Genomic DNA, 9,930 nt, shown 5'->3' on the forward strand with positions numbered 1-9,930 from the left:
GAGAGGAAGAGAGGAAGAGAGAGAAACAGATAGAAAAAAGAGAGGAAGGAAAAGAGAAAGAAAAAGAATGGGAGTAAGGAAGAGAGAAAGAAAATCAAAATCTAGTTTGAAACTAGCTCAACTATTTAAGTGGCATTTTGATATTGATAGAGTTGCCCTATTATGAGCTCACTGTTATAGACACACAGTACAGTATTTTATTTTGAAATTCTCTGAGGCAAAACAGGGTGGGTTTTTTGTTATTTATTTATTTATTTATTTATTTATTTATTTATTTATTTATTTATTATTTATGTGCCGCCCAGTCCCGAAGGGACTGCCGCTCAGACACTATACTTTTCCGCCCCCCCCAAAAAAAAAAATTAGAGGGAACACCGTTATTGACCTTTGATAAGAATCTAAAACTCGTTGTATCATCCAGTTGGTGCCACTATTACCTGTGCTTTTTGCAGCTCTACCGTGTTTCCCCCAAAATAAAACCTCCTCAAAAACAAGACTTTCCCAAAAACAAGGCCTTCCCCCAAAATACCATTTCCTCTGGTTAAGGTAAGGGAGACAGAGCTGGAAATCAGGTAAGATGGCAAGAGGGGCCTCAACTTGCTCTAGGCACCCCAAAATAATAAGACCTCCCCCAAAATAAGGCCAAGCGCTTATTTTGGGGTTCAAAAAATATAAAATAGAGTCTTATTTTCGGGAAAACACAGTATACGTGAGAGCACAACAGAGGTGGAAATTAAATTTAAAATGGGATAGCTATTCTTTCTGAATTCAGCCCTGTATTAAGCAAACATTCAACAGCCTTTGGGATGAAGGGCAGTATAGCTATACTCTTTGACTGAGGCAAAAAAGAGAGACCTGTATGAGAACTTAGGTAGAGGCAGATGTAGATGCTTGGGCTGGGGGTTGGACTAGATGACATGCAAGGTCCCTTCCAAATCTGTTAATTGGTTAAATGTGTCAAAAGAAAGCCTTTTCCCTAGAAAACAATTATTTAGTCAGCAACTAGGCAAATTTATAAAAGTCCAAGGGGAGACATTGCTTTCTGATTCTTGAAGCGAGTTTAATCATGTTTGAAATCTGGCTCTTTACCCAATCATCACTCCTTTGTGAAATTATCATCATTTTTAAAAGTCATTTCTGGAAAACAGTACTTTATTTTGTTATCTATAAAACCTGCTCCCACCCTCGTCTATTCAAAAGATCAAGCCTTGCCCTTCCAGAGATGCCAAGATTAAGTATATTTTCAAATCTGGCTCACGCGGTCCAGAGTTCATCCATGCCATCTAGAAGGAGCCTAAGGCTGGCATATTTATAGTGTAGTCAAAATTACAGAGAAATCTAGATGGTATGATAAAAACGCATGTTATGGTGTGTACTGTGGTTGTGCAACCGCCACAATTGCATGGATTTTCCCCAAGTCATTTCTGCCTGTTTTATTTAGCGGGCCTCCATCTTCGGACAATATTGTATGGTACGTGAATTTCATCTGCATCTTTAAGGGACTTTTTCATCTACCCTTGGAATGAAGGACAAAGAATGAGGACTACAGCCCTTGTTTCTTCTCTCTTTTCCTAGTGGAATAAAGCTTGGGGGCCATGTTGGCATGCAAAAACAGCTTGTTGTGCTCTTTCTGATGTGCTGTCCTTGTCCAGAGAACAGATAAAAGATTCCAGCTTCCAGGGCAAAATTAGCTGAAGCTCTTTCATAATCAGGATCAAAGGTTGGATCCAGCTTGTATTGCAACCAGTGTTTGACTTGAAAATAATTATGCTCCCAAATCACTGATTTTAACTCCAAAGGAATTGTTAGCTAAATCAAAGCTCACATTTACTAAGAGACCAAGATGTCTTACCACCAGTCCAGGTTTTGCACAAACCGCTATAAAGAAAGGGGGAGCCCTAGTCCCTAAATTTTTATTTTTGTGCATTACTATAAATTCTCCATGTCCCTAATTTATCTCTCATTCATATACATGCAAACATTTATTATTATTATTTATTATTATTTATTGGATTTGTATGCCGCCTCTCTCCGCAGACTCGGGGCGGCTAACAACAATGATTAAAAAAAACAACATGTAACAATCCAATTTAATAAAACAACTAAAAACCCTTATTATAAAAAACCAAACATATACACAAACATACCATACATAACTTGTAATGGCCTAGGGCAGGGGTCGGGAACCTATGGCTCGCGAGCCAGATATGGCTCTTTTGATGGCCGTATCTGGCTCGCAGACACGGTGCCCGCCAAAAACTCCCCAACTCCGATTGAGACAAACTCTGCCTCTGCGGCCCGCACCTTCTTCCCACCCCCATGAGGAAAGAAGGCAGGGAGGCCGGCAGGGAGGCAGGGAGCCCCGATGGCAGCCGCGGAAGGAGGAATGACCATGGGGTTGGCTCAGCCCTCTGGAAGCCAAGCCGCGCTGCTGGGGAAGCGGAATTGGGGAAGCCAGGAGAGGGCTGAGCCCGGCCGGCTTCTCCGCCAGCCTTGTGTCCCCCCGAGGATTGCAAGGGCAAGAGAGCCGCGCCTTTCGGCTTCCGGAAGTGCTGGGCCGGGGGTTCGGGGGGGCCATGAACGCCGCCCGGAGCCAATGGCTTCTTTTGGGCTTACTCGAATTCCTGCTCCTGGTAAGCGCGCGCGGGTGGCCGGGTGGGAAGGGCGAGGCACGAGGGGGAGGCAAGTGGAGAAGCGGAGAGAGAGAGAAGTGGACCAAAAGAAAGAAAAGGGAAAGAGAGGGAGGGAAAGAGAAATGGAGAGGAAGGAAGGAGGGAGGGAGGGGAGGGAGGGAGAGAAGGAAGGAAGGAAGAGAAAGGAGGGTAGAAAGAGAGGGAGAGAGAGAGGAGAGAGAAAGGAAGAAGAGATATAGAAAGGAAGAGAGAGAAAGAAAGAGGGATAGAAAGAGAGAGAGAGAGAGTGAGAGATGCTCAGTGAGCCTTTCTTTGAAGTTGCCTTTCTTTCTTTCTTTCTTTCTTTCTTTCTCTCTTTCTCTTTCTCTCTGGCTCTTTCATTCTTTTTTCTTTCTCTTGCTTTCTTTCTTTCTCTTGCTTTCTCTCCTTCCTTCCCTCCTTCCATTTCTTTCATCCCCACTCTCTATTTTTATTTCTCTTTCATTCTTTCTTTCTCTCTTTCTTTCTTTCTTTCTTTCTTGCTCTTTTTCTTTCTCTCTTTTACCTTCCCTTCCTCTATTTCTTCTTTTCTTTCTCCTTCCCACCTTCTTCCCTCCCTCCCTTCAGCCCTTCCTCTCTTACTCTCCCCTTTCATAAGTTTCCTTGCTTCCTTCCTCTGTTCCTGTCCCTTCCCCCTTTCTTTCTTTCTTTCTTTCTTTCCTTCCTTCCCTCCCTCCATTTCTTGCTTTCCTTCTCCTTCCTCCCTTGTTTCCTCCCTCATTCCCTTCTTTCACTCCTTCTTCTCTTACTCTCCCCTTTCACACCTTTCCTTGCTTCCTTTGCACCCTTCCTCTGTTCCTGTCCCTTCCCTCTTTCCTTCCTTCCTTCCCACCCTCCGTCCATTCATTCACCCATTCCTCTCTTGATCGCCCCTTTTACCATTCCTTCCTTCCTTCCTTCCGATGTGGGCCCGGGCCGGCAGAGTAGTTTGCTTTTGCACCCCGTCTCGAGCTCCCTTGGTGCCAACCCGGCCCTCCCCACTTCAGAGAGAAGGGGGAGAAAGAGAGAGAGAGAAAGAGAAAGAGAGAGATAAAAAGAGAAAGATAGAGGGAGGGAGAGAAAGAGATAGAAAGAGACAAAGAGAGGGGGAGAGAAAGAGAGAGAGAGAGAGAAAGGGAGATAAAAGAGAAAAAAGAGAGAGAGATAAAAAGAGGAAGAGAAAGAGAGAGGGGGAGGGAGAGAAAGAGAAAGAAAGAGAGAAGGGGAGAGAGGGAGAGAAAGAGGTAGAGAAAGTGAAAGAGAGAGGGAGGGAGAGAAAGAGATAGAAAGAGAAAGAGAGAGGTTGGGAGAGAGAAAAAAGAGAGAAAGAGATATAAAGAGAAAGAGAGAGAAAGGGAGAGAAAAAGAGAAAAAGAGAGAGAAAGGGAGAGAAAAAGAGAAAAAGAAAGAAAAGTAGAGAGAGAAAGAGAGACAAAAAGAGAAAGAGAGGGAGAGAAAGAGAGAGAGAGAGATAGAAAAGCAGGTGGGGGGGCACACCTATTTTGCCAGCCCTCGGATGGGCCATAGGGATCCAGTGTATGTGGAGGGAGAGGTCCCCAGCTTTTGTTCTGCAGAGGGGAAGCCAAAGCCAGTCATGCGCAGGAAAAAGAAGCCAGACTGCTGGACTGATGTCATGCATCGCAAGCTCACAATGTAAGTTATTTATTTAATTTTTTTACTGCTAATTACCATTGTTTCAGTCCAGTTGTGGCTTTATACAGCAGGGAGGAGCATTCCTTGCTGTACTAAGTGAACATTGGAGCGATTGATCTGTCAATGGCCCTTTAAACATATTGTACGGCTCTCGCGGAATTATATTTCAAAATATGTGGCGTTTACGGCTCTCTTAGCCAAAAAGGTTCCTGACCCCTGGCCTAGGGGAAGGAATATCCTAACTCCCCCATGCCTGGCGACAAAGGTGGGTCTTGAGTAATTTGCGAAAGACAAGGAGGGTGGGGGCCGTTCTAATCTCTGGGGGGAGTTGATTGCAGAGGGCCGGGGCCGCCACAGAGAAGGCTCTTCCCCTGGGGCCCGCCAAACGACATTGTTTGGTCGATGGGACCCGGAGAAGGCCAACTCTGTGGGACCTTATCGGCCACTGGGATTCGTGCTAATGTCACATGAGAATAAACCAAGGCTATCCAACTGGTCATTTTGATTAATTAATTATATGTCATTGATTAATTGATTCTCTGTCATTGATGTTTCGGGGGCTTTTTTTATTCCTAGTGACTATCTAGATACATTTTCTCTACAAAAATGCTGAATCGTTAAAAGATACTGATAGAGGTATGAATCTGATGAGTTGTAAGAGATTTCTGAACTCTGGGCAATCAGATTGACCTTTGCTATTTGTAAAAACTGCTTCGCTGCTGTAGCTTATGTTAGTCTTGGCTGTAAGAATTACCTGCTCCTACCATCATGCTTATAAATCCTGCCATCCCCACAATCAATATAGTCTGCACTTTCTCAAAAAAAAAATTTTTTGTTAAATCTGAAAAAAGCACTTGAGGCAAAGATCCTGCTGTATCTCACATCTGTACAATCTTTAGAATTTACGATCATTCACATCTGCTTAGTTTTAGCAAGTTGGCTGGCTCATATGAACTCTTTTTTGTCAGTGATGTCTACCTGCCACTAAAGTAGGAGCGGAAAAGAGAAGTATTTATGAGAGTCATCTAATACAATTGCCACATTTACTTAAGATAGCTGTGTTTGGAAGGCAAATTTGTTCACACTAGAAATGTCTGCGGCTCATGGATATTTTTTTAAAATTGAACAGGTGTTTACACTGCTCCAGAAACCTTAAAATGAAACCACAAAGAGCTATCAAAAGTTCCAGAGACATTTACAAGCAAGCAAGATCTAGATTCTCTAATTCTGCTGTAACTAATTCAACGGCCTCAACCGAGGAATATACATATATGGACATCCTGCAGATATTCTGGGAAGACAACAGGAAATTATGAAAATTGAAGACATTGTCTTGAGTATAGTAACTTGGGTGGAGATGGTATGGAGTTCTCTTAAAAGAATTAAATTCCCTTCAACCATTTGTCTTATTTTCTATCAATATGGAAAAACAGTTTAGGATAGAGGTTCTAGCATCAGGCTAGAAAATGGGAGATTGGGAGTTCTAGTCCCACTTTGGGCAAAAAGCTATCTGGGTGGCATTGTTTCTTGCCAAGAAACTTCTAGCCAGTTTTAAAGAATCAGAATGATGAAAAGAAAAAAGAATCCATCAAAAAGCAGACTTTTTCCTCTATCGCCTGTAAAGGCAAATGCAAATGCAATCAATCAAACACTCCAATCTTTATCAAAAGAAAAATAAAGAAGGCAGAAAAATTTGTACAGCATGAAATACTAAACTGGTGTCAAAGCCTTCCTCCGTTTCATATTTAAGATGCATAATGTTCTGTGTTGGCTGTTATATTCCACTTCCGCATGAAATTCCCGAAATGGGTCAGCTACAAGGAAAATCGTCAATGAAACAGAATTTCAAAGAACAAGCAACATCCCCCCCCCCAAAAAAAACCCATTAAGATTGAAAGGCTTACCCAAAGCTGTAAAGCAATTTTAAGTCTTCAACTAGTAGCACGGCCAACTGGAAGAGCTCGCTGACAATGCACTGGGAAGAACTGCAGCCCTGCCAGAGGCTACCTGTGTCACAAATGCCAGCGGTGGAGGCGAACTTTGAACCTAGAGTTCTCTGGCTGAGCTGTTATCAGATAAATGAAGTGATGATATACCCAGCTGTTTTAAGAATTTCCGGAATTGAAGACGTGGGCTAATCAGATTTTTTTTTTAAAAAAAAAAAACCATTATAACCTACTGTATAATTTATTTTGTTCAACAAATGTGGCAAACTCATTGCACTTCTTATTCCTTTCCCCTTTAGTATTACAGTGTTCCCTCGATATTCGCGGGTTCGAACTTCGCAGAAAGTTTATACCACGGTTTTTCAAAAATATTAATTAAAAAATACTTTGTGGGTTTTCTCCCTATACCACGGTTTTTCCCACCCGATGATGTCATATGTCATTGCCAAACTCGTCTGCCTTTAATAAATATTTTTTTTAATAAACTTTAATAAATAAACATGGTGAGTAATAATCTGAATGGTTGCTAAGGGAATGGAAAATTGCAATTTAGGGGTTTAAAGTGTTAAGGGAAGGCTTGTGATACTGTTCATAGCCAAAAATAGTGTATTTACTTCCGCATCTCTACTTTGCGGAAATTCAACTTTCGCGGGCGGTCTCAGAACGCATTCCCCGCGAAAAGCGAGGGAATACTGTAAACTGATTACGGGCCGCTGTGTTTGTGGATTGTAATTTTAGTATAGTTAAGACTATATATATAATTAACAGACTGGATTTTATCATAGGTTTTAGATAATGTTATTTATTATTTTAAGCTAGAATTTTTAACTGTATGTGTACTGAGTGTTTTTATTCTGGTTTATTCTGGTCTATGACTTTAATAATGAACTGAATACTATATGGATTTTAAACTTATTCTGCAATCATTCCTCTAATTCTAAACTTGGAAATGCTGTAATTAGATTATCAGAACCTACTGCTGACTTTTAAGCTTTTTCACCTGAGTTACCATCAATCAAATGGTTAAGGGACCAGACTAGACACCAGGAGATTGTGAGTTTTAGTCCTGATGAAGCCTTAGGCATGAAAACCTGCTGAGTGACTTGGGCCATACTCTCTCTCTCTCTCTCTCTCTCTCTCTGTGTGTGTGTCTCTCAGCCTACCCTACCTCACAAGGTTGTTATGGAGAAAAAAGGAAGGGGAGAATTATGTTTGCTGCCTTGAGTTGTTTATAAAAATAATAAAATCAGGATATAAATAAAATTAAAAATAAATAAACAAACAACTGCATCAGTCAAATGCTATAGGTTTAGAATTTCCTCCCTTGCAATAATCTCCCGGCTTTATTTATTTATTTGACAGTCTGCATAACCAGCCCAGATCCCAAAAGGGCAGCACCCAAGACGGGAAATAAAAATCACAAACAGAAGGGAGGCAATTAAAAACAATTCATATAATCCAAAATACCACAGGCAACTATGATCAAGTCAGCCACAGATGAAAGCTCATTGGAATAAGGCTTAATTTGCTTTCAAAATGCAAAAGGAGGGGAGGAGACTGCACATCATCTCTGGTGGGGAGAAGGTCTCCAAAAGTGGGGGCTACCATAGAGGAGGTCCATCCTCAGGCCCTTTCATTGACATCTTTGGCTTCTTTTTACTTCTATAGAAGTAACCTGAGCATCAGGGATTTCAGAATGCTTGTCATCTGTGTAAGGCACAAGGAACCAGAACACCATGATGAATAGGCCAAAGCAGTATATTTGTTGGTCACCTATTTTACAAGAATCTTGACAGGCTGACTGCATTTCCTTGGGCACCGTGGCTTCACTAGTCTGGCCTGTGCCATTTCTTCCCACAGGGCAACTCCATGCTGGAACACTTCTTTATTCTCCCTTCTTCTTTAGCCAATGTTTTCAAGCACAAACTGAATGGGCTCTGGGAGAATACCTGATGCACTGCAATAGATGAAGACAGGGTCCATAATAAGATTCTGCCTGCTTCAGGTTTTGGGGACCTGATGTTGTGAGCTGGCAGTTGAGTTCTTCTACCAAAGACAGTAGGCACATCCAGGAAGAGGTGATGACATCCATCTATGCTGAAATATCACCATATTATTTAGCAACCCCCACCCTATTCTCCTGTCTTTTTTCTTTTTGGACAACTCTGCAGAGGAACCACCTGACAGATATACTGTACAGTGATACCTTGTCTTACAAACTTAATTGGTTCTGGGATGATGTTCTTAAGGTGAAAAGTTTGTAAGACAAAACAATGTTTCCCATAGGAATCAATGGAAAAGCGATTAATGCGTGCAAGCCAAAATTCACCCCTCTTGCCAGCCGAAACGCAGGTTTTTGAGCTGCTGGGATTCTCCTGAGGCTCCCCTCCATGGAAAACCACACCTCTGGACTTCTGTGTTTTTGAGATGCTGCAGGAGAATCCCAGCAGGGGAATCCCAACAGTGCAAAAACGAGCGCTTTGCTGGCAACGGAAGTCCGGAGGTGAGGTTTCCCAGCGAAGGGACCATCAGTGAAATTGCAGCATCGCAAAAACACCGAAGTCCTCGGAACCCCACCTCTGTGTTTTTGCGATGCTGCGATTTCACTGAGGCTCCCCTCGCTGGGAAACCCCACCTCCAGACTTCCGGTGCCAGTGAAGCACACGCTTTTGTGCTGCTGGGATTCCCCTGCTGGGATTCCCCTGCAGCATCACAGAAACACGGAAGTCCGGAGGTGGGGTTTCCCATGGAGGGGAGCTTCAAGGGAATCCCAGCAGTGCAAAAATGGGTGCTTCACTGGCAACGGAAGTCCGGAGGCAGGGCATCCCAGTGTCAATGGTGGGTTTGTAAGGTGAAAATAGTTTGTAAGAAGAGGCAAAAAAATCTTAAACCCCAGGTTTGTATCTCGAAAAGTTTGTATGACGAGGCGTTTGTAAGACGAGGTATCACTGTATGTCAAAACAGAAAACGGACTTAAATTTGTTGGTGCAATGTTTTGTTTTTATATGGTACATTTTTAAAATCCCATCTTTACTCCAAGATGGAACTCACTTGGATCTTTATGGTGGAGTGTCCCTGATATGACCTTAACCTTTTTAGCTTTCTCAGACACAACTCTGCTAAAGAGAAGTTCCCTGAGGATGATCGCCAGCACAGCTCCAAAAGCTAAGAAGACAAAACCTCTAGCCCCAATGATCAGCCCAAATTGGATTGGTCATTCTTTGAAACATTTGTCTCAAAAAGGGAGGATTACTTTCGAAATTCATTAACATCAACATCACATTTTTACAGCAACAACAAAAAGAAATCCTCTCCAACAATACTAATCGAACCAAAGGCACCACTTAAAAGCTTCTGCATCAACAATGATAGATATAGCTCACTAGCTATATCTTTGTGTCTTATAGATCAGTGTGTCCCAACCTTGGCAACTTGAAGCTATCTGGACTTCAACTCCCAGAATTCCCCAGCCAGCGAATGCTGCCTGGGGAATTCTGGGAGTTGAATTCCAAATAGCTTCAAGTTGCCAAGGTTGGGAAACATTGTTATAGATTAAAAGAAAGAAAAAAACCTGGGGAAAGAATTTTCCTGATGGGTAGACATTCCTCCATTATCAGATGTTTTCTTTTTTCTTTTTAAATTTGTTTCGTTTGTTTATGTGTGTGTTTGAGATTTTGGTG

The 9,930-nt window shown here is 42.2% G+C and overlaps 1 protein-coding gene across 2 annotated transcripts in view; it reads right to left on the reverse strand.

The window, feature by feature from the left end:
* ABCA1 (ATP binding cassette subfamily A member 1) overlaps positions 1–9,930 on the reverse strand; it is a 167,428-nt gene that overhangs the window by 138,534 nt on the left and 18,964 nt on the right. The window lies entirely within an intron of this gene.

This window comes from Erythrolamprus reginae, chromosome 2 (genome assembly GCF_031021105.1).
Source record: "Erythrolamprus reginae isolate rEryReg1 chromosome 2, rEryReg1.hap1, whole genome shotgun sequence".
Lineage (NCBI taxonomy): Eukaryota > Metazoa > Chordata > Lepidosauria > Squamata > Dipsadidae > Erythrolamprus > Erythrolamprus reginae.